Consider the following 26,393-nt stretch of genomic DNA (forward strand, 5'->3'; position numbering starts at 1 on the left):
ACCCACGGACTCCGAAAGTGGTCAGGTGATTGGGTGTCCCTTGTGTCATACGTCTGTATGCGAGATTTTCACACTCCTAAACATCCCTAGGCCCACTGCTTCCGATCTGATAGTGAAGTGGAAACGTGAAGGGACACATAAAGCACAAAAGCGTACAGGCCGACCTCGCCTGTTGACTTACGGAGACTGCCGACAGTTGAAGAGGGTCGTCATGTGTAATAGGCAGACATCTATCCAGACCATTACATAGGAATTGAAAACTGCATCAGGATCCACTGCAAGTACTATGACAGTTAGGCGAAAGGTGAGAAAACTTGGATTTAATCGTCGAGCGGCTGCTCATAAGCCACACATCACACCGGTAAATGCCAAACGACTCCACGCTTGGTGTAAGGAGCGTAATGATTGGACGATTGAACAGTGGAAAAACGTTGTGTAGAGTGACGAATCACGGTTCACAGAAGAGCTTCTATAAAGTTTGGATAGTAGGAAACGAGGTACTGGCAGAAATAAAGCTGTGAGGACGGGGTTTGAGCCGTGTTTGGGTAGGTCAGTTGGTAGAGCATTTGCCCCCGAAAGGCAAAGGTCCCGAGTTCGAGTCTCGGTGTGGCATACAGTTTTAATCTGGCAGGAAGTTTCTTATCAACGCACACTCCGCTGCAGAGTGAAAATCTCATTCTGGAGTACAGGCTTTTTTCGTGGGGCACTGGCGGGCCTATCGCACCAGCTGCCTTTTAACCCCTGAAAGGTGCTCGGTAACCACTTGATAGTAGGCTGCGTGGATCTGTGGCCGTCCTAAATGGAATGGAACGAGGAAAAATCCCCACCCCAATCCGGTATTCAGACTGAACCCGACACTTAGGATTTCGCAGCCTAATGCTATGCCTACTAGACCAGCACGTCCTTCGGTGTCTACGCTCTGTGATGTTATTTTAATAGCGTAAATAACCGAAATGATAAATAAGCAGTGACTGATCTAGCACTATACACAATATAAGCAAAATGTAAAGAGCATTATACTATCACCGCAGTGCCGACTTGAAGGTAATGGCGGAGAAAGAATTTTATCACAATCCAACTAAGAAGGAAATCCTTGTTTCTCTTTTCATTACTTTTGGCTTCTCTTCTGCCACCCTTATCTCTTCGCTAATCTGTACAGACACTCATCCCTTCGCAATAGTTCTCTTTTCTCCTCTCATGTTTTGCCTTTTTTTATTTTATGCTTGTTGATGCTACACGTAGTAAAAATTTACCCTTATTGTCATATCGTCATCATTATTATCATTTCTCGACCTAAGTATTACTGATCCTTCAATATGCCTATAATTATTGCAATTATCGCTATTAATATTCTTAGTAATGTTGTTTAACAAAAGTCTGAACAGTTTTACGACTGTATTAAAGGGTCATTATGGTTCAAATGGCTCTGAGCACTATGGGACTCAACTTCGGAGGTCATCAGTCCCCTAGAACTTAGAACTAATTAAACCTAACTAACCTAAAGACATCACACACATCCATGCCCGAGGCAGGTTTCGAACCTGCGACCGTAGCGGTCGCACGGTTCCAGACTGTAGCGCCTACAACCGCTCGGCCACTCCGTCAGGTACAGGGTCATTATCATCTTTCACAGGTCCTGTTTGTGTTCTGTATCATATTTCATGTAAAGTATAATCTGTGAACGGAGAGAGCAACACTGAAGTTGTGTGATTAAACTTAACAGCGGATCGATAACTTGCCAAGTAAAATATATGAAATGGAAAAAATAAATAAAACAGCCCCTAGCAGCGCGAGCAGGAACGCAACAGCATACCACCTCCAATAAATACATGTCCGTGATAGGTGAATCAATCCCTGATTTGACGATTGCTCCAATTTTTAAAATAGTATCCTCTAGTTTAAAATGTTAATCATTTACTTTCACTTATTACGACATTGAAACTAAATTACGAAAACTGTTTTCCGGAGCTTTTAGTAGCAAGGGTGGAATCTGTGCTCTTCTACAAAGAGATATCGATCTCCTTCCCCTTCATACTACACATAACTTGCGTCAGATTCAATTATTTCCACATGGAGCTTACATTCAATTGTGCGTTCATCTGGAAATGGGCCTGCTTTCCTGAATAACTTGCAGGTTGGATTATAGAGCCCCGTTTACCGAGTTTCATTCTCCTCGACGTGTTCGTTCTCCTTGTTCATGTCATTCCACATGTGCTCACGAAGGAGACGATTACTACCGATCTCAGTCGTTGCAACTAGTTCATTCATGCTTTTCTGACAGGCACTTCTCAGTCAAGTACTGGCTACTGGAAAATATCTAGTTATTCCCGTATTCTGTAACAAAATCTGCACCACTACTCGTCATTAGGCTGTGAGTACATCAGTAGTTACGGGCGTTTGTTTGGAACTTAAGTATGTGAGTAGCAGATACACCAACATAAGTTTCTGTCCTTTTTTTTTTTTTTTTTTTTTTGAGGTAACTGAAATTCTGCTGTAAACGAATGTTATCCCTATCGTGATACAGTGCATCGTTTTTCTTGATCTGTGATTATTTAAACAGGGAAAGGTATTTTTAACTGTCACCGGAATCTGAAGCTTCCCGTGGTGCAGAAGTTTCATAAATAATCGCACATAAATTAACCTATTCGTCTGGTCACTAAAGGAATATTATTACTTTCGTAATAAATTGCACCTGGTTCTTCTCACTCTCCACTCACCGTTTTCAAGCGGATGCAATCATGTATGACTCAGTTCACTTTACAAATGACTCTTGAAGAATTAAGAGACCATTTTCCAATGAAGTTCGTATCCAATTCGGAAATCAGATATCGTTTACGCCCTAATTTAATGCTGAGTGGTTTAAATGGAAATTCCTTACTTACTCTCCATGATTTTTGTTTTTCATTCATACAGGAAGTTATTGCAAATTATTTGATGTAGTTCATCCGTTCCTTCAGTGGGTGTTACGCCTCTTCCACGTGAATCAGAAGTCCAAAGCATTTACAAGACTTAAAATCTCTTATCTTCTTCCTTAATTTTAAAACAAGTTAGGTTCTCTATTTGTACAGATTATTTGCACTCGACAAAAAATTATCTATTAGTTATTTTCCTAAGTAGATGTTAGAGCCAAGAAATGTTCAAAAATGGTTCAAATGGCTCTGAGCACTATGGGACTCAACTGCAGAGGTCATTAGTCCCCTAGAACTTAGAACTAGTTAAACCTAACTAACCTAAGGACATCACAAACATCCATGCCCGAGGCAGGATTCGAACCTGCGACCGTAGCGGTCTTGCGGTTCCAGACTGCAGCGCCTTTAACCGCACGGCCACTTCGGCCGGCTGCCAAGAAATGTGCTGAAATCTCTGTGAGCTTAACATCATACCTCGATAGAGAAGGAGATCAACAGGAAATTTGTAGCAAGAATCGTCGTTTAGTTCTTGCAGAGTCATTTAGCAAAATCTCTGGGTCACTGCACATAGACTGTGGATTGGAAGGAATGGTAGAGTTAGCAGTCTATCGACATTGAATCATCAGAGACAGAACACTATACAGGGAAACATTGGGCGATACTGTATTGAACGATTCAGCCCACGATCCGATTTCAGTGATTTAGAGAGAGGGGGAAAGAGAGGTTACGTTGAGAAGTCAAATCAGGCACGAATACAAATTTTGGTTCTACTGATTCGGTTCTAGTGTTCTGCAGACTGTTCATGTATCTCCATTAGTTACCAGAGACCGTTTGTAAGCTTGATTTTCTGTAATTATGAATAAGTTCTGGTAAATTAAAATTTTTTGACATTTTAAATCTTTATCTACTTTTAAATACTATTCGATGAGCAATAAAATATCGTTGAAAATTAAAGATGATCACAAATTCGATACTTTCCTTGGATGTTAATCGAGTTTACCCAGGAGTGACACGTGTATGAAACTTTATGCAACCTGATAACCTTTTTTATCCCAAGAACATTCTATCCTCTTTATTAAATTTATTTTTGTAATATACAGTCTTATTGCCCTACGTTCTCAATTACAGAGGAAAATACTCTTTCCTTTAAGTATTTTGTGTTAGTTATTAAAGTTACACATCATCTGCACTTGACTTATCTACTCCTAAACCACTCTTTTCGTGACCTAGCGCGCCAAAAGTTTGAGACAAATAAATAAACATCGTCCATCTGAAAGTAACGAAGTGCGCCTGGAGCTACACTATAATCTAGTTATCAGATTTCACACGCTGAGATAGTTCAGTTAATAATACGACCTGTTCGTAGCAGCGTGTTGAGGGTACCTCTCTGTCTTGTAATTGTAATTGTAATTGTGTGTGCGTGTGCGTGTGTGTGTGTGTGTGTGTGTGTGTGTGTGTGTGTGTATGTGTGTGTGTGTCTTCATTGAAAGTTAATAATAATCTGATTGGCCCTGCTCATAGCGAAAGAACTATGCTTGTTTTAAACGTTTAATATAGGAACAAGTGAAATCATGTGTATTAACAAGGACTTCATGCCGAAGATTAAATGCATTTATGACATTTCGACTTTCAACAAAGAATTTCGCATCCCCTTATCCATCTCCTAATAAAGATTAATTTATGAAAACTGTGACTATAAAATGCTGTTTTCTTCAGGATAAACTAGGGATAGTATTGAGGAGGGCTTCTGTTGTGTTGCACTCAGTACAATCTCAAGGGATACGTATATGATGAACGGAAGTAACATGGAGATTTCTCGACCCGGCGTTTGCATAAATGAAATTTCAGTTTCTTTTGGTCACTTGTTGAGGAATGGCGTAAGTCACTGGTTAACGTAATCTTATGAATAGTTTTGTTCACACAACCTTCAAGGTAGCTTCGTTGACTTTATTCCGTTTAAATGCATGATTGAAAGTACCATGCTGTCACGAAATTCATTTGTACGATTTATTGACGACGTAAATACATTCATAGTTGCTGACTGTCTTCTAGTCTTTCATTTTCAACAGTTAATAATTAGACCTCTGAATTCAAAATGATCTCATGTCCATCATGTATAGGTTATCTCAAAACTGCAACCACAGGTGAACAAAATGATAAAGGATACGCCGTTGGCTTGAATAATTAGTGAGTAAAGATTTGTGGAATATCTGACTGCAATGACCTATTAGGAAAAAAATACTAAAGTATACACTACATGAGGAGTTAAATATGACAAAGCTATGTGCTAAATAGATGCTGGAATTGTTGAAGACGCAAGTACCAATATGGCACTTACATCAATGTTTTGAGCATTTTGAAAACAGTTACTGAAATTGGGAAACGGCTGTACTACTTCCCGTAAGGAATGAAACTGCCATCTGATCAGTAAGTGGAAACCAATGTGAGTGCAGCACTGTACCAAGAGAGATGGCGTTGATTCCACCTCCAATAAACACTGTGTTTTTGTTTACTGTGACGGAAAACGGTTTCGATGGAATATCTACCTTTTCGCAAGGTTTAGCACTCTTGGACTTCTTCCTGTTCCATTCCCAGATATAGTGCAATGTATGTGTAGAAAATGTTTTAAGTCCAATGAGGACGCTCTAATACTGGCGATCGCGTATTTCACCTAAGAAGCAGTATTACCCTGATAGACAAAGAACTTCTTAATTAACTGGAGCCGTAGATACTAGTTCGCCAACTCATAACCAAAATGTATTCTTTCGTCCATACCTATCCATCGGGCTACACCATGTACCGGTCTACCGTTACAATTTACTTTCAAAAAATATAGACGAAGAAAACACTGTCAGTGTTCTGTTGTGTGTGTGTGTCTGAATTCGTATGACGTCACACACCACAAAATCATCACGTCGAGGCAAAAAGCCGACATACGGTACCAATAGTTCTTCAGTTTTACCTTTCACTTGTCCACGTACCAAGCGCAATTGCTTGTAATACTCATATGTGAGGATTATCCCCATTATGTAGTCAGTATAAGCTACAGAAATGCAACGGCAGACTTACAGAGGTGTCTAGCAGAGACAATTATAGTGTGTAATATTTCTGGCTCTTGCAGAAACGATTGCTGTATTGTCATTCAAAGCACCCTACGTGTCATTGCAGGCAGCTGATGTCACGCAAAGGTACTGATCGGTGTTTGCTATCAAGGAAACTTGACACGTGGGAACCTACATACGGCGCAACAGTTAGATGATATCCAGCTTTTTAACTGGCGTCGAACACACGCCCTGACTACTCGCGGTACGGTTTGCGCGGAAGCCTACAGCTTCAATACCATTTATTAATTAATCAAGAGTCAAGTAAAAATTAACGAAACGGATAAGAATCTCTTTCAATAAACTCATTAGGCTGAACTTACTAAAAAATTAATCAGGCAATAGCATCTGTAAAATAAGAAAAGATATGAAGATTCCGAATCATTTGTCGCATTGACGGGCTGTGCCAAACAGTTCCCTAGGAATTGATGGCTCTGACAGTTGGTCGTCGTGTGCGCGCCTTGCCGCCGTGTGCGCTGCAGCCTGCGAGCTACGCACAGTAATTATTTAGTAGGGAAGTTATTTGCTACTAATTGCGCATGAAAATTATTTTTGTAACACATGCAAATTATCTGGCGTGTGGATTATAAATCGTCGATCGTTGCCAGCACAAGACTTTGTGATAGTGAGTTTTGTTCTTTTAATCGACGCTAACGTCGTGAATGAAATCACTGTCATCCGTTGTGAACTATAGAGTACGTCACTAAATATTCTGCGTATGCTACGTAATGTTGTTAACCACTTCACGCGACAGTACATTATCGAGAACTGATTCCACACCTACCACTGTGCTGGAACAAACCACTCCGAGTGAAGACGCCAGCTTAGCACGAGGGGAGTTCAGTAAGCAGAGCAATACGTAGACTTCAAAATGGCGTCTCCAACGGAGGTGCTTTCCAAGCAGAGTTTCTTTTGGTGGAAAACCAGAGCATAGCTGGTATTCGGAGGCGCTTGCAGAGTGTCTACGGAGATCTGGCAGTGAACAAAAGCACGATGAGTCGTTGGCCGAGGCGACTGTCATCATCGCAACAAGGTCGTGCAAACCTTTCCGATCTCCCGTTTGCTTGACGGCCTCACACAGAGTTGACTTCTGCGATGTAGGAACGTGCGGACACTCACAGTCAAACACTTCGCTGCTCAACTGGACGTCTCTGTTGGTAGTGCTGGCACATTCGTCCGCCAGTAGGGGTATTCAAAGGTGTGAAACCGTTGGGTTCCTCACTGCCTAACAGAGGACCATAAACAGCAACGAGGTTTGCCCAGTTAAGAATGCACTCCGTGGGAAGTAGTACGTGGATAACGGGGAGTTTTTTGGTGCAACAAGACGTTGGCTCCGACATCGACCAGTAGAGTGGTACCGTGCGAGCATGCCGGCCCTCCCAGTGAGGTGCTGCAAGGCTTTGGCATTGAAAGGAGATTATATCGAGAAACAGGTTTTTTTAGCCAAAAGGGTGCTGAATAATATAGCGAGTTGGAATGCCAACTGAAGTGTTGGCAGAAGAGCCAACACCGTGTTGCTAGAGGAGGCCGAAATGCACGCGTTTAATTACACGCAGACTGGCGTGAGGTCTGTAACATTACAAGGAAATGAGAACTTAGAAAAACGGACGCAGTTGCTGTAATACTTAACTTTAATCCATAATTGGAGAACATCGATCTTGTTTATACATGTTTTATAAACTCAATATAAACTGGTAATGGCGCCTTGCTAGGTCGTAGCAAATGACGTAGCTGAAGGCTATGCTAACTATCGTCTCGGCAAATGAGAGAGTAATTGTCAGTGAACCTTTCCTAGCAAAGTCGGCTGTACAACTGGGGCGAGTGCTAGGACGTTTCCCTAGACCTGCCGTGTGGCGGCGCTCGGTCTGCAATCACTGACAGTGGCGACACGCGGGTCCGACGTATACTACCGGACCGCGGCCGATTTAAAGGCTACCACCTAGCAAGTGTGGTGTCTGGCGGTGACACCACACCAACTAAAACCAACGTGCTTTTAGAAGAGAAAGTTTTTCATTACTTATTGAATGCCGCTCGCAGAATGTACAGAGGTTCGCGATCTTTTCCGATGTGTTGAGATCCAACTACGACCCCCACACTGATTGTCGAGTACCGTGAAACTGTGGTAACATCAGTTGGTGGAGGGTTTTCTAGCTTATACCGTCGAAAAGTCTTACCAGTGTTTCCTCCTTTCTGGGAGGAAGGCCCCAAAACTTTCGTCCGTGCTAGCTGTTGATTGCAAATCCACGAATGAGCGAGTAATTATTTCGCAAATATTATACTTATAGATTGGTATCGTTAATTTGTTAGGACAATCAGGGCACGGAGCGAGCTGGCTGGCAGTGGCACAAATCGAAAGGAGTGCGGTGGGGAGCGAGAGATGGCAAGTGAAGACGTTTAAGGCGGAGGGCCCTCGGCGTGAGGGCGTCTCGTTACGAGGCGCTGGTGGCGCGGGCCCTCGCACTCGGCCCACAATGCCTTTGTCCGACGTGCCTCCGCGTCAAAACCACTCCCGCCGCTGCGAGCGAGCATCGCAGTCTCCCAGCCGCTTCTCAAATTAACACACCAACTTCACGCCGGCTGTCTTCAAATATCGACAAAAAGCGGAGCACGGTATCGGTGGAACTACTTCGAATAATCGCGGCGTCTCGCCTCGTCCCATTTAACGCGAACAGATATAATGTTTCGTAATCGATTGGATATGCCCTCATAAGACACAAAACACAAGGCGTTTGTTGGGGCTCTCGGCTACGAAGTACTTATACGGACTGCACACAGCCTGGGGTTGTAATAAAGAAATTTAAAACACGTAATTGCGTTCTTCGACGAGAAGGAAAAGCCTGAATGATAAGTCGCGGGTAAAAAATTATGAGCAAGACCATCAGAGGGTGTCCGCAAAGAGGGGTTTTGCTTCCGCTACTGTGGAGACATTTTCATGTCTCAAACATCTATGGTGTATGTATGCAGACTGAAACATGGAATGAAAATTTGTAACAACGTCAGCATCCGGCCAGGTCTCGTGCTCGGCAGGCACATGAGCTGACCACTGCGCCAACGTGGCGCAGTAGCTTTGCACAACTGACCCCCGTCACGCCTCAACCCACTTGCCCTAGACACAATTTTTCATTCGTCGCTTGAGTATGCATACACGTATGGGGGCTTTGTGACGGTATAGTTTCGGTTGACTGAAGCACCGACGCCTGGCCTTCAAGCAGGATGCCCCGTTTCGTTCGATGCTGAGGTGGTATTCCAATACACTTGGAGAGCCTCAGCAACACTGTTCGAGTTTAGGAGGAATACAAAGTGGACTGAGGTGTAAACGAAAATCTGGATTGAGGAGAGAGGCACGCTAAGGCAGTCCGCGCAGTTGCGCACAGCCTCTGTGCCGGCGTGGCGTAGTGGTTAGCTCATCTGCCTAGTGAGTAGAAGACCTGGGTTCGAATCCCGGCCTTAATACAAATTTGCATTCGTCGCTTCAATGTGCATATACAGGGTGTTCGGAAATTCCTGTTACAAACTTCTAGGACATGTAGCGGGGAGTGAGTAGATAATATTTTGAACAGAAACCCATGTCCGCAAAAGTATCGGTTCCGTGCTACGACCATTTGAATACAAGTTGGTAACGCGACCAGTTTTATAAGTAATTGATTAGCCAGGACCCAGTACATAACTTGTTTTACGATTCCACTCATCAATAGCCAAAGGAATTGCTCGTGTACTCGCTCACGGTTTCTCTTCAGTTTGATGCGGTACGGCCTCTGCCAGTTAGGTGTACGGCGCCTCCTCGGAGCCCCAGAGCCACGCCTGCTGACGGTGCAGGTACCCTTTGTCGAAGCTTGTAACCTCCCCACCGAAATTTCGAAAGACAGAAATAATAAATGGGAGCCAAGCGTAACCTCCCTAGCAATTAAATTTAATGACAATAAAAATGAGAATCGCAATCTGACTCAAGGTGTAAGGTCTCACGAAAATAATGAAAAACAATTCAACGCTGATGAGACTTCAGTGACAATGTAAACTCAATTAAACCGAAATATCGGTCTTTGGCCCTGTGCAAAAAAAAATCAGAATTAATTTCTTACCTCATTGAAACTGCATGTCAAATTTCTGCTCTTATTGTTGGCCACGGCTTGGAGGAAATGCATCGCAAGTAATATTTTTTTTTTTTTTAAATTTAACTGAAACTTTTCTTTAAAGGAAATGGAAGGAAATCGTTCGTTCAATTAAATAGTTCTTTTGTTAAAAAAATTGCTTTGAAATCAAAATTATTATTGGGGCAGTTGTTGAAAATTAATTACAATGAATAAACTTTACATTATCTGTGGGCTGCTACTACCGACAGACTACTGCTCGCAACTCTCGCGCGGTCAAGCGCAGACTAGGAACGACAAATAGCTCTCTGGTCAGAGACTCTGCAATGCCTCGCCATCGCCGCCACACAACATACGTGTTTCATAACCCTCCACTGGGGGGGCAAAAATTTGGCAGCGATGGTGAGTCATTTGGACTTGCCATGCGCGGCAAAATTTTTTCTTTAATTAATCAACTTCTACAATTTACAGAATATTTAGATGTAGTACATGAATTAAATGTTGTGCACATGCACCGAGTACAAAACATTTCAGACAAAGACAAAATGTGAGTACAAAACATAGTAGCAAATCAGAAAACTGTATATACAAATTATTTGACAGATAACAAAGTGCACACACACTGAAAAAATTCTTTAGCATTTTTAGAACAAATAAACAGAATGGCAAAAAAAGTCATGTTGACAAGTGACATGAGTGCACATGCACTGCAGTTGAGAACATATCAGCAAATGACGAAATGTATATACAATGAGTAACAAATGACGTAAGTGCATACGCACTGAAGTAATGAACATATCAGGAAATCATAAAAGGTATACAGAATGAGTACAAATCATATTGAAAAATGAGAAAAGTGCACAGGCACTGAAGTTCAGAAGAAAGCATATTAACACATGACATAAGCGCACATGTACTGTAGTTTAGAACATATCATCAAATCAAAAAAATGTATAGGTCATGAATACAAATCATGTTAGCAAAAAAATGTTTTTTTTACTATGTTACAAGAATTAGGATAGGAAATGGAAGGATTGCATCATGGTTGTAGCACTTTAGGTTGCATGCAGCTGCTCTGAAAGTCCATGTCTTTCCACAGAAGTACAACACTAAGTGACACAATTTGAAGTTCTTTTCCCATCAGAATTTATCAGCGTAGCCAAGACACTGAACTGTCGTAGTAATATTCCATGTTTTCATTTTGGCAGTACATTAGATACACCAAACAGTGGGACCATAATAACGTCTCCATCGCTCACGGTGGTGGACAGCATGTCGTGTCAACACCACGCTCTTACAAGGCACACCAACGTAGAATTAGTGCAAAAACCAAATATAGTGCTCCATGATCAGGAGGATGTACAGGACAAATGGATATTGCAGTAATTCAGGGTAGTGAGGTCAGAAGGTGAAGGACATTACGTCACATACTAGTCTTCATTAGGAATTACATTAGTAGTTTGCGGCATTCATAGCCTAGTTATTGAACATTTCTGTACCATGTATTTAGTATTACAGAATAATGTTCATAAAATAAAATTATTGGCATCATGGGTAATCGTATTACAATAAACAGCGGCAGTCTTTGGCCAGTTACAAAACATATTTAGTATGACAGAATAATGTTCATCAGAAGTCTTCATTGAAAAAAAAAGAGTCAATTATTGGCCTAGCATTAACATAATACATTGAGTTATACAAATTATTGGCACTCATTGGCCCAGGTACCAAAACATGAAAAATCATCATTGAAAACAGGAGCTAATTAATGGCATAATTATAACATAATTCATTTAGTGATATTAGTTATTGGCACTCAGTGGCCAGTTATAGAACATGAAAAATCATCATTGAAAACAGGAGCTAATTAATGGCATAATTAATAACATAATTCATTTAGTGACATTAGTTATTGGCACTCAGTGGCCAGTTATAGAACATGAAAAGTCATAATTGAAAACAGGAGCTAATTAATGGCATAATTAATAACATAATTCATTTAGTGACATTAGTTATTGGCACTCAGTGGCCAGTTAGCAAAATATGAAAAGTGATAATTCATTTAGTTATATTAATTATTGGCACTCAGTGGCCAGTTACCAAAATATGAAAAGTCATAATTCATTTAGTTATATTAATTATTGGCACTCAGTGGCCAGCAAGTATTGAATAGTATAAAACATTGTTCATCATTCAGTATTATTCAGATCATTAAGAAGTCATTATTGAAAATCAGTTAATTACAATCATAGCATTAATAATCATGGGCATTATAAGTAGTCTCATTACAATAAACAGTGGCAGTTATTAGCCAGGCACAAAGCATTATTTTATATATATATATATATATATATATATATATATATATATATATATATATTGTATCATTAAGAAGTCATTACTGAAGTGACATACTATTCAGAGCTGATCAGCATTACTCAGAATTCTCTTAAACTAGTAATATTATTTGGGACTGGTAATACATTTTTTTTGTTTCTGTGCTAGAAATGCATTGCGTTGGGATCAATAATTAATTGCTGGGGCATAACAATATTTGCTTTTGACCTATTGCTGCAAATGAGGATAGGTAACGTCATTCGTCATGAGTCAGCTGTAGCAAGGCTATGAACAAGGCAGTATATGTGATCACATTTATAAATTATAGACACAAATGGGTAAAATATAAAATTGCAAGTACTAGAACAGGTATAATAAGTAACAAGTTTAGTAAGTATCATGAAAAGCTTCTCCTGAAAAAAATACTAAATGGATTATTGAGCTGAAAGAAGAAACGCATACTTTGCTGAAAAGTAGTGAACTTCGAATTAACAGGTAGTGAAATTTGTATAAAAAATGTGTTCCATAGCTGTCCTTTCCAAAACCTTCAGTCATCATACTATGCAATATAACACCTGCTGTCAAAACGAACTGCAACAAATACTTAAATAACTACATAGCATAAACATAACTTCAACATTATCCTCATCTGCAAAGAAAACTTCATTATCCATATCATCATAACTCCATTATCACCATCACCTGTAAAGAAAAACTTCATTATTCATAGTAGCATATTCTTCATCATTACTCTTCATCAGCATTCATTATCATCTGCAAAAATCACTTCATTATTCATTATACAACTATTCCTTATTTCTAGCATATTTCATCACTAAAACTAAGATGTGTAGTTCTGTCTGACAGCCTGCATCAATCGCCTTGTATTCTGAAAGAAAAAATTAGTTAAGACTGCTATTCTACGATGAGTATAGTATGTTCTTGTTAATGCTTGTTAATTCTGATCCATTTACTCTTCCTCATAAGGTTATTGCATCTTCTTTCGATCATTCCGTAGGTGAAGTTCCCATCTCTGTGTAATTTATTTCCTTTACACGTTATTTTTTCTGAAAATGATGAACAAAGATTAATATCGTGCATTTACATCATATACTCACTAAATAATGACTGGTTTAAGGGAACATAATTAAGCATACAGCATAACATGACAGAAAACGTAATATGTCAAAGACATTGACAGTGTTCAAATGCAAAAATGTACACAGAATATCACAATGCAGCAGCAAAAAATGTAAAACAGTCACAATCTTGAGATGTCATAAGGCAAAAAATGTCAAAGTCGACTGGTGTTTGCTATGTCTTCACCATTTCATAATGCGTACGAACAAAACATGAAATAATCGTATATATATAAGAAAGAAAAAATGTGATGTTCGTTGTGTTCAGCTTGTATGTAGTGTAGTTAATAGAGGCGATAATTAAAGCCTTTAATGGAAAAAAGGTAATGAAATTAACATGTCATTAGATAACATTGCATAATTAGTCATAAAATACGTAAGTGTCTCTGGAAAAAATGTGCACAGTCTGATATCTAACGACAAGAAAAGCGACCTGCTAACCTTACGTTGCCGGGCACTTGCCAAGAAAAATACGATAATCATCAGTAGTTAGTCATGTGAATATAATTGCATAAATGTTCATAAAAATTAGCAAATAGCATTACAGCGTGATAAATCGTAAAGTATGTTCACTCAATAAAGGGTTTTATGTTGGATAAGTGGTTATTTCCTTTCGATTTTCTGGTTCTCAGAGTTTCGACGTGTACTACATTGGGGTGAGGAATACTGCGAATCCGATATGGACCTGCGAATAGAAGTTCAAATTTACTGCACTTACCTTTTATTCTGCTGGATAAATAGTGTGTACGTACTAATATCTTCTGTCCAACGTGAAAGTCGCGGCGTGTACAAACCTGTTTTTGCTGTCTTCTCTGGCGCTCTGCGGCACGTTTGATGTTGTTCAGTGCAATGTTAATTATTTCATGGTGTCGTAGGCGACGACTTGTAGGGAAGTTTACTAATTCTGTGATTTTGTTAGGTGGTTCAACATTTTTCAGTATAACAGACGGACATAGCATAGTGGACTCATTTGGAATCGAACTAATTACATCTTGGAATGAGAATATGTGTGTGTCCCAATCAATATGTCTTTTGTGGCAGTATATTCTACACAGTTTACCAATTTCTTTCATTAATCGTTCACAAGGGTTCGAAGAAGCATGGTACTTGGATATATAAATCGGAGAAATGTTTCCAGCTCGTAACATACGTGTCCATATAGCAGAACGAAATTGTGATCCATTGTCAGAAATTACTTTTAACACATGCCCTACATGAAATAGAAAATGTTTTACAAATGCTTTCGAAACAGTTTTAGCTGTAGCTTTGCGTAACGGAGTGAAAGTAACAAATTTTGAAGTGAGCTCTACAGCGACAAATATGTAGCAAAAACCTCTGTTAGTTCTCGGAATTGGACCAAAAATGTCTACAGCTGCCATGTGTCTTAATTTAACAGGTAAAATGCGATATAAAGGAGGAATATGTGAAGTGGTGTATGACTTAGCTTTCTGGCAAATTTTACAAGACGCTAAAACCCGTCGTATACGTTTTTCCATGTTGGTAAAATAACAGTTCTGTCTCAGTATAAGAAAACATTTTCTTGCTCCGTAATGTGCGTAACTTAAATGAGTGTACCAAATTAATTTGTTAATCAGTTCGTCAGGAATGCATAATAACCAATTGTTGCTGTCTGGATGAGAGCGGCGAAACAGAATGTCATTGCGTACAGTGTAATGGTTTCTAATCGTAACATTATTCCTATCTTGCCAAAGGTGTTTAATTTCTTTCCACACTTTGTCTTTATTTTGCTCTTGTGCTATGTCCTGTAATGACGACGAAATAAAATTTTCAAGTGCAACTTGTTGAATGTACATGACACTGAAATTTGCTTTGCAGAAGTTAGTTGCTACGTCTTGCTGATTGTTGCTCAGAGAACGGGATAGTGCGTCTGCTATAACATTTTGTGTGCCGGGAATGTGAACTATTGTAAAATTAAATTCTTGTAAATAAAGTTTCCATCTGCTTAACCTGTCGTGCGTAAATTTAGCTGAAAGTAAGAATTGTATCGCCCTGTGGTCTGTGTAAACGGTCGTGTGTCTTCCATAAAGAAAATGCCTAAATCTCGTGAAAGCCCATACAACGCATAATGTTTCAAGTTCTGTAACAGAATAATTTCGCTCAGCAGGTGACAGAATGCGACTTGCAAATGCGATGTTTTTAATTACTGTAGAACCATCTTCTTCAATTTCCTGGAAAATGTGTACGCCTAAAGCGGTGTTAGAACTATCGGTGGCAACGGAAAAATTTCTGGTAAGGTCTGGGTGCGATAAAAGTGGAGCATTCAACAAAGCATGTTTCAGGTTCATGAATTCAGAGTGTGCTTGCTTATCCCAAGACCAAATACCGTTTTTACCTGTTAATTGGCATAATCTAGGCGTGTCTAAAGCGGAGTGATGAATAAATTTACGAAAAAAGTTAATTAAGCCCAAAAAACTGCGTAATTGCTTCTTCGTTGTAGGAATAGTAATGTCACGTAGAGCTTAAAGTTTTTCTGGATCAGGTGCAATACCTTCTGCTGAAATTACGTGTCCAAGAAATTTTATAGAAGTTTTACCAAAATGCGATTTACTGAGGTTAACTGTGAGTCCTTGTGCATGAAAAGTTTGCAACAGTTGTTCTAGAATCAGATTGTGTTCAGTCCAGTTAGCTTCTGCGATAAGAATGTCGTCTACGTACGTCGTAATTCTGTCTTTAAGTTCTGTCGGAAGTATTGTGTTCAAACCGCGAATAAAAGCTGCAGAAGAAATAGTTAATCCAAATGGTAATTAGCAAAATTGATAACAGTCGCCAAAACACAGAAAAGCTGTGTATTTTCTACAATTCGGATGAAGCTGAATTTGCCAAAATCCCGATTTCAAGTCTAATGTAGAATAAATAGCCGTACCATGAAATTTCTGTAGCAGTTCCTCTAATGTCTGTGGTCGATCTGTTTCATTAATAATAATGTCATTAATGTGACGTGAATCAACTACAAGGCGAAGTGAGCCATTTTTTTTCTTAACAATATGTAGCGGGTTTATGTACGGACTAACTGCTGGTTCAATAATTCCTTGGTCAAGCATATCCTGCAATTCTTTCTAAAGTTGTTCTCTATGGATATACGGAATGGGACAATGTTTAGTTTTAAATGTATCGTGCTGTTTGACTTGAAATTCATACATAAATCCGGACATAGTACCAGGAACATTGTCAAAAACTGGAGCTTGTTCTAAAAGAATTTTGTGTAATTGCGTTCGTTCGTCGTCTGTAGTTGCACTGCTTTGTTTAACTTTATCGGAAATCATCTGTATTACGTCGTAGTCATCTTCGTCTGGAGTATTATAGTTATGAACGTACGTGTCTGTGAACAATGCAGAATTACAGTCTATATTACGTGTTGCGGAAATGACCTCTGTGCGGTTAATTGTTTGTTCTTCCGCAGATAGTGAGTGCTGAAATTCTAAAGCAAGTTGTACATTTTCATCCTTTAACATTAAATAAGAATTCTGAAAATCAACCACTGCATCGTGTTGTACGAGAAAATCAGTACCTAAAATTACGTTTGTAGTCAATAAAGGAACAATCCAAAAATTAGAGTGAAAAGTATGACCTGCAATACAAAATGACAAATGCGTCTGTAATTTAACGTCTACTCCTTTACTCGATACTGCTCCTTTCACTTTTGTTTTGCCTAGTGGTAATGTCGGATAGGTATTCTCTTTGTTACACTCGTTAAAAGTCTCCTCATTTGTAACAGACATAGGTGATCGAGAATCAATTACTGCTGAATATTTCGATGAACCAATTTTAATTTCGATAACAGGATGTGAAATAGTTTTCTGAACAAATGGTCTTTCCTGCAAGAGAGTGTCTCTGATATCGTCAAAAGTAATTACATTTTCGTGAACAACATTTTGCGTGTCTAAGGTAGTGCTTGTGTTACTGGAAGATGCGATCTGTACAGTATCTAGTCAGATTCTATCTGACGTGTTATTATTATCAGCGGGATGCTGTGGCATTTCTACTATTTGAACAGTTCTATTACTTCTTCCAGACGTGTTACGCTCTGGATGATACCTACTGTCGGGTTCATTCATGAGAATAGGTTTTTGTGTATAATTTTGCTGTTGGTATGTCCGACTGTTGTTAGATGTACGCTGAAAATTGGTCTCATTATTTTTACGTCTGTCGTAATAGTCATTCCTATACGGTGTATTGCGATAGGAATTGAAATACTGTCTTCTCTGTACGTAGTTTTTTCCTTGCTGCCGTGCGTTACTATTTGTTGGATCTGGGACTATGCGTGCACGCGGCGGAACATTAAAGCCTGGTTGACCTTGTGCATTCCATTGTTGGTTAGGTATGCTAACCGGCTGGTTTTGATGTTGTTGTCGTGAAACACCTCTATTGTTACTAAAGTGTGGTTCCTGTTGCTGAAAATTTTGACGATATTGATAATTGGAATTTTGTCTGTTATTAAAGCTCTGGGAGTTGTCATTCCTAAAACGTCTATTACTTTTACTATTAAAATTGCGTGACTGATCGTAATTACTGTAAGTTGGATGGCCCTGGTTATTAAATGAAAAATTTTTGTTCACAAAAGAATAATCAGATTGCTGTACTTCCAAGAGCTGTAAAAGCTCTCTGAATGCTGAAATGTTTTCTTTTTGCTGGCCCGTTAGAAGTGACACTCGTAATGACCGTGGTAATTTGGAAATGCATAATTGTATAAGTGCAGATTCACTGTACGGTTCACTCAGGTATTGGTTTTGTTGCACCATGTGCTCAAAAAATTGCGTCACACTGGGAAAATTTGAGTTCTCGTAATTCGGCAAACTAATTAACTGATCTTTAATTCCGCGCTGTGTCGTTTTCGACCAATACGCAGACAGAAAAGCATTCTGAAATTCCTCTACTGAGTAGCATTGCCTCGCGATCGGTCTCATACGAGTTGCTGGTTCGCCTTCCAAAAAGCTGCAAATAAATTCAAGTTTATGCGTAACAGGCCAAGTCGGTGGAAAAGCAAAGCTAAACTGTTGAATCCAATCTAGTGGGTGAATCTGTGTTCTGTCATTCTTAAACACTTTAAATTTTCTTACTGACAGAAAATGTTTGTAATCGAAATTATCGTCTCTGTGTGATGGAACCGGTTCAGGATTGTAAGAGAATCTGTTGAACTGTGGTTGTTCGGAATCTAAGTCCCGTACTCTCTGTAGATTACTCAAATTATACGCGCTGCGTGAATCTGACAAATGTTCGAAAAGTGGCGTCTGCTGTGATGTGTTATTAACTGAAATATTTTTTATCTCTGCTACCTCTTGCTGTAAACTTGACAATTTTCTACGCAACGTGTTATTAGACGAATCGATCTCATTAAGTGTCTGCTGTAAATTTTGAAATTCAGGTGTTTGGTTAAATGAAACCGGTGAAGTATCGTCTGATTTGTTATCATTATTAGTTTCAATAACGTCAATACGACTGGCCAGTTCATCACATTTTTCAGTCAGTATTTTTACCTGATCATCGGTTTTAGAATCAGACGCATTAATCTGTTTTTGCAACTTACGTGTAGTTTCGTTCAGTTTTTTAACATCAGCTTTGATGACATCGCAATCCTGTGTTAGTTGTAATTGTTCGAATCTGTCTGTCACTGTTTGAATATCTACTGCGTATGTATCTGTTTTTGATTTAAGATCAGAAATTTCATCACGTAATTCCGCGTTCAACTGTTCGATAGTATTAATTTTGTCGGACACTGTAGTAATATTGTTGTCTACGTATGTTTTTGCTTTTGCAAACATTTTACGTTTGTCTTCCTGCCTCTGTGTAGTGATTGTTTCCATTAATTGACGTTTCACTTTATTTTGATCCTGAATAAATTTCCGGAAACGCGTATCACTGTTTTGTATGTGAAGACTAAGACGTTCGTTAATTTGAGAGTTCTGTTGGTCGAATTTCGCGTCAATCCTTTCATCCATTGTGCGCGAAAGTTCTGCTGTCATTACTTTAAACTCGTCGCGTAATTGTGTAGCCTTTTCAGAGCATTGTTTAGCGACTCCGCTAATTTCGTTTCTAAGTGTTTCTGTTGTAGCTGCTTGCATTTCCCTTAATTCTTGCGCAACAGATCTAATTTCTTCGCTACTTTTTCTTGAACAAGCCTCAATTTCCTCGCGTAACTGTTCCTTAGTGTCATGACACTGCGCGGCAACGGCTCTAATTTGTTCACTAAGCTGTCTGGAATTATTGTCTAATTTTTCATTTAACTGTTTGTTCTGCTCACTAAGTTGCTGTTTGAGATCTTCTTTAAGCCTGTCTTGTTTTTCATTCTGTTGTCTGTTATCTTCACTAAGGTTATCTTGTTTTTCAATAATTTGGTTAACTCGTTGCAGCAACAGTGCCATAATTTGATCCGAGCCAAAATTAGCATTTCTATTCTCAGTGCTGTTTAGTGGTGGATCTGGAATTATCTCACTTTCTGTAACCATTTGGTCATTCTGTAATTTACAAAAAGATTTGTCAGTCGAATGTACACTGTCAGTCATTGTTTCGGAATTAAATAGATCCGTCCTACTTTGAGTATCCTGATCACTTTCATTAGAAAAATTTGTCTGTACATCACTTGAATTTTCCGAACCGGGTGTGTTAAGCTGGGCAGCGCTCATTACAATAGAGCGTCCCGCGTCATCAATTGTCGTCAAATTAACAGAAGAGACAATTGAGTTCGTTTGTTCATTATTAAGGTAAAAGTCATCATTATTGGTTGGAATGCACTGATTGTCAGTGAACGCAGGATTGTCATCATTACACTGCGTGTCACAAGTCCTATCGGTAAAGTTGTTTGAGTCGGTAATTTCATTCATAATACCTCTCGATACACTATTCACAGTCTTTCGCGGCATTTTTACAATAGTCACAATTATTCACAAAACAAATAAGCACAATGCAAAAACAACACACAAATACAACAGAGCAACGAATTGCCGTTGACCTGTAGAAAGAAAGTCACAAGATTAGTAAAAGCGTTGCGCCAAATCCTAATTATATCTAAGCAAATAAGAGCAGATATCTGACTGTTTTTCAAAAGATTCTCAACGAAATACGATCCTGGACTGGGTGTCGCCAAGTGTAACCTCCCCACCGAATAAATTTTAGTGATATTATTTTAAATGCAAATGGACATTGAGCTAAGTGTAAGCTCCCCAGAGAAATTTTGAAACACAATAATTGAATGTTAACTAGAATACAACTTAATGTAACCTCCCAGCAAATAAATTTAAAGACAATGACAATTAAATGAATACTAGCTATCTGACCCAAGTGTAAGCTCCCCACCGAAATTTGTAAGACTTAATAAATAATAAATGGGAGCCAGAGCCAAGTGTAACCTCCCACAAAAATTTTGAAAGACGGAAATATAATAAATGAGAGCCAAGCGTAACCTCCCTGCAATTAAATCTACTGACAAAGATACTAAAAATGTGAAAATCGCAATCTGACCCAGGTGTAAGCTCTCACAAAAATAATGAAAGACCATTCAATGCTAATGAGACTTCAGTGACAATGTAAACTCAATTAAACCGAAATATCGGTCTTTGGCCCTGTGCAAAAAAAATCTGAATTAATTTCTTACCTCATTGAAACTGCATGTCAAATTTCTGCTCTTATTGTTGGCCACGGCTTGGAGGAAATGCATCGCAAGTAATTTTTTTTTTTTTTTAAATTTAACTGAAACTTTTCTTTAAAGGAAATGGAAGGAAATCGTTCGTTCAATTAAATAGTTCTTTTGTTAAAAAAATTGCTTTGAAATCAAAATTATTATTGGGGCAGTTGTTGAAAATTAATTACAATGAATAAACTTTACATTATCTGATGTGCGCAATGCAGCTTGGTTACCTTAATTAACAATATACCTCATTCAGCATCTTGACCAGAGACCCATGTCGACGCCTGCGACTGCGTCCCGCTCGCGACCGTACTCGACTACTAGTGCTAACAGACTGCCATTCGCAACTGAACTCGACTACTGCTACCGACAGAGTGCAACAGACAACTGCACTGGGCTGCTACTACCGACAGACTACTGCTCGCAACTCTCGCGCGGTCAAGCGCAGACTAGGAACGACAAATAGCTCTCTGGTCAGAGACTCTGCAATGCCTCGCCATCGCCGCCACACAACATACGTGTTTCAAGCTGTTGCCTAATTGTGGCAAAAAGGGTATGCGATGGGGTCGCAAGTTATGGAGAACGATATTGACAAAGGCGACGAACAGCTCTTCCATTGCCGCGAGCTTTGCCATTCAGAAGGATCATGCCAGTGTTTTCTTCAAACGTTTACTCAACGCGTCTTTCTCCAGCTGTGACAAAGAATGTTGGGTCATCAACTGGTTATCGTTTGAAATAAACTGTGAAACAAATATGTACCCCTGAAGATGGGGCTCTAACGCTGCGAAACTAGATGATTTATTTATCATGCAGCTGTAGCGGTCTATTCAAAAAAATGGTTTAAATGGCTCTGAGCACTATGGACTTAACATTTGAGGTCATCAGTCCCCTAGAACTTAGAACTACTTAAACCTAACTAACCTAAGGACATCACACACATCCATGACCGAGGCAGGATTCGAACCTGCGACCGTAGAGGTCGCGCGGTTCCAGACTGAAGCGCCTAGAATCCCTCGGCCACCCCGGCCGGCTGCGGTCTTTTTCATCGTGGTACAAGTCTACAGCTGTGGATGCTCGTAGTAGAAAATTTGCTGCTTCGGCATTTAGCGCTATCTTAAGCGTTATGTGGGGATCACAGTCTAACATCGAAAAATATTCCCCTTACCGTAACACCATGTGAAACCCCAGCGCTGCGAAACACACTTTGTGGCGGAATTAACTGAGACATATCCATCCTTAAGAATCAGTGCTAGATTAAACTTATACAGCGGATTGAATTAACGCCTTAGGAGTTTTCAGCTCTAGCAGTAAACATTAATTTGGGGTGTTCACAATTCTTTTATTCGAAAATATAAATTATGGCAGAGAGTTTGCTAGTGCTTTAATCATGAGCATGACTTGTGCAACTATGAATTTATAGGAAAGCTTAAATGCAAAAAAATGAAAAAGGAGTGACACGAAATTACTTGGCGCACAGTAATTAAACATAGATTAAGATTAATTTTACAAAATCCAAATAATGGTTGGCAAAGTTTTGACACTTTGAACTCGCTAAACAGCATTCTCGTTTCCTAATGAATTTACCGCAACCAGCCTGTGCATTAAGTGTAACTCGAAAGGGAGATTGAAGTTAACGTGCAAGTGAAACAGTACTGTCCAACATGGGAAGGCTAAACGGAAGATGATGTTGAATTGCTAAGTTCAGTTTCGCCTGACGTGCCGGTGCTGCAAGATACTTTCGGCACAGTCATTCATATAACGTGAGCAGATGGTCACTGGCGAGACTGGGTGCCATCAGATTCACACCTATAACTGCTCTGCTGTGAAATCAAACACTGGACTCAGTCTCTGTTGCAGTGGGAAGCTGCCATTTAAGTCTGCCGTCATTTCTCATTCCGTGTGCAAAGTCCTAGTCCTCTGTTTTTCCACGTCATAAACGGTAGTGTCCTGTTTCATTTTTAGAAGTTAAAACGAAGACCGTCTGTGTTTCGCAACAAGAACATTTCGTCTAGCAGTTCTTAAAAGGTTAAATTTTCTCCGCCAATTGCGTAATTGTTTTGTTGCTAAAAGTGTCCCACCAGAAGCTGGAAAAACGTCAGATCCAATAAGCTCGTTTTCCGCCCCTTTATTTTCAAAAATGCCAACTCCACCGCAACCCTATACTGACGTCATACTGCGGCCACCAATTGATGGTCTTTTTAGCTCCTCGCACAATTTCCTCTTGCCGTTGGGTACGAAAAAGAGAAAAAATAACTTCGTTACCTGGTGACAGTCTGCTGGAAACACGCAAGCTACAATTTTTGACCTATTTACGTGTATTTTAGGACAGCCAAGAGATGTCTATGTCACAGAATGCTTCTTTGACGCAGGCCACCTGTCACCCCTCGCTTCTCTAAATTCCTCGCTGCAAAACTAAAGCTCACACGACACATTTCTCTAACAGTACACAGGCTATAAGAAGCACCGTTCTCCACATGGACTTCACCTTTTTTAATGCGTCTACCTCCTCGGTTGATATTGTTCCCGAGTTATTTGGAGCCGCAGACCCTCTGTCCGGTCCTCATCTCACGCAGGAAATGCGTACGGCACCAGTCTCTTTTACCTAGCCTGAGTCGGCCACATATAATTCCCAGAGTACCTCGTCCGTTATCTTCAGGGTTCTGTTTCACTTGTGTTTCACTCTGAATGTTCTGTCCCATGACCTATAGCATGCAGCAGCTTTGAAATTGTCCCAAAGAAATCGTTGCAACAGTATGCACTGGATTAATTATAGTATAGCACAGGAAAGAAAACTAAATTGGCCATAACAGTCACTGTTATCGCTTTATCCAACACAAAGTAGCATAAATTCAGTTACGTTAATTCGAATCTACGTATCAAGAAGAATGAAATGTGACCAGCCGAAACGGCTTGGCGCTTTCCAACCACTTCATCCGTACCTCTCTGTGGGCACTTCATGTGCAACCAGGCCCAAAACCTTTCATCAGATTGCTACAGGGTGTAGCGTTGTTCGTTACTTCAAGTCACTGGTTTTCAGTCACCCACATTGCTGTCTGTACCACCTCAAGCGTGTCTTAGTACTCAGTACAGAAATATGTGGCTCGTGAGGAGCTGCTCCACCATTGGAAGTCATTGTTTTAACTCCGTACATACAGGCTTATACTAGCAGGACAGCTGATAGCACTTCTGAACCTACGAATGATTCATTCAGCTGATTTCATGCAATTTTTTACAACAGCCAATGGTCCCCGTCCTTCAATATATGAGGTCTGCATCGCCTTCTTTCAGCTGTGGTCGCTCCTTCGCGATTCCATTTCACAGTTGAACTAGGCAGCTGTAGAGACGTTGGAATGTCCCTGATGGTTTCGTTACTCAGGTGGCTAGTCCAAAGTCAATCAGCTCTCTGGACTGCCTCATTTTCCTATTATTGCTTCTCTACTTTAACAAAAGGCTCTCCTCCTCAGTTTTGCTGGTGGATTCGCTAATGTCCAATAAGCATTATGTAGAGATGTCCAGATCATTTTCATCACATAGTGTCTGCAGGGTGAATCATATAAAACTCGAACCGCAAATATTGCGGACATGTTAGAAACACTACTGATGTGCGGTTTTCGCAGAATGGACTGGTACTCAGGGGCTTATATCGTTAGCCAAGCAACAAATTGTAATAAAACATTTTGTTCAAACATACATTTTTTTGAATGGAGCAATGTCTGCTGCTCAGAAACCATCTTCCACCGATACAAGGACACGTTACTCCGCAGACTAGGAGGAACCTCTGTTACCAACATGATGGGTGTCCAGCCCACAGTGGACAAAATGTTACAGCATGTCTTCGCGAATTCTTTCCAAATCGTTGGATTGGAGCAGAGGACTGTATCTTGGCTGGTCAGTTCTCCGGATTTGACGGCTGTAGACTTTTTTCTATGGGAAAAGCTGAAAGATGCTGTCCAAAAGGACATACCATCTACACACGAAAATATGCAACGACGAATTACCGCCGCCTGCTCGGCCACCGCCGCTGAAATGCTGTCATATGTGCAGCAGTCGTCCCGTACCAGACCGGAAGCGTGTATTGGGTGATCATTTTGAAGACAACTTGTGATGGTCAGTTGTCTAGTTACTGGTCAGATTCCACATAACTAGTGTTTGCACTTGTGTTGTTCTGTAATGTGTGCTACCACAGGTATTGTACAAGAGTCGGTGCCCGCATCTCGTGGTCGTGCGGTAGCGTTCTCGCTTCCCACGCCCGGGTTCCCTGGTTCGATTCCCGGCGGGGTCAGGGATTTTCTCTGCCTCGTGATGGCTGGGTGTTGTGTGCTGTCCTTAGGTTAGTTAGGTTTAAGTAGTTCTAAGTTCTAGGGGACTTATGACCACAGCAGTTGAGTCCCATAGTGCTCAGAGCCATTTGAACCATTTGAACAAGAGTCGGCCTGGGAACTTTTCCAAATACGATATCTCGTAAAGGACTCGCACTAAAATCCTGCAATAAACACCACTCACATTCTAATTCACCCTACTTTTAGTTTGTTAATCTCAACAGTTATTGGTCCATTTAAAGAAGTACGTTTGCACAAAAAATAAAACTTTCTGAAATGCTCTGCTTAAGCCGCAGGAAAGGACAGATAGAATAAATTGTGGAAAGGGGTCAAAATAAGAAGCTGTCAGTTACACTCGAACATACAACTTTATTATTTGATCAAACATTAAAAGAGCCCAAAAAGTTTTTTAAACACCCAGCTTTAATCTTTGGGGCTTAATTACCGGCTGAAAGCCACTTTAATTTAAAAACGGCTGAAGGCCAATAACTTAAAGTCAAGCATAATCAGAAATTTAAAAGACAAGCCTCATCTTAAAACAATTCTTTGGTCAGGCTGAAGTAAACAAGTTAAATTCAAATCGGCTGAAGGCCGAAGACTTAAAAATTCAAAAAAATTATAAATTTCCAAAGGGTTTTCGTGAAACAGTAATTTAAACTAGGCTGAAGGCTTCAAGAGTAAAACAACTATAATTTAAAACACAAAACCGGCTAAAGGCCATACAAGTAGCAACAACAAGAACAAATTAAAAAAATAATAAGGCAGTCCACACAAGGGCACCCAGATGTTCGAGGGTCGGCCTGCAATTTAGAAACTAACGCTCGCTTTGGTGAGACAGGCAGTCGAGCCAACCATTCA

This window comes from Schistocerca serialis, chromosome 3 (assembly GCF_023864345.2).
Source record: "Schistocerca serialis cubense isolate TAMUIC-IGC-003099 chromosome 3, iqSchSeri2.2, whole genome shotgun sequence".
NCBI lineage: Eukaryota > Metazoa > Arthropoda > Insecta > Orthoptera > Acrididae > Schistocerca > Schistocerca serialis.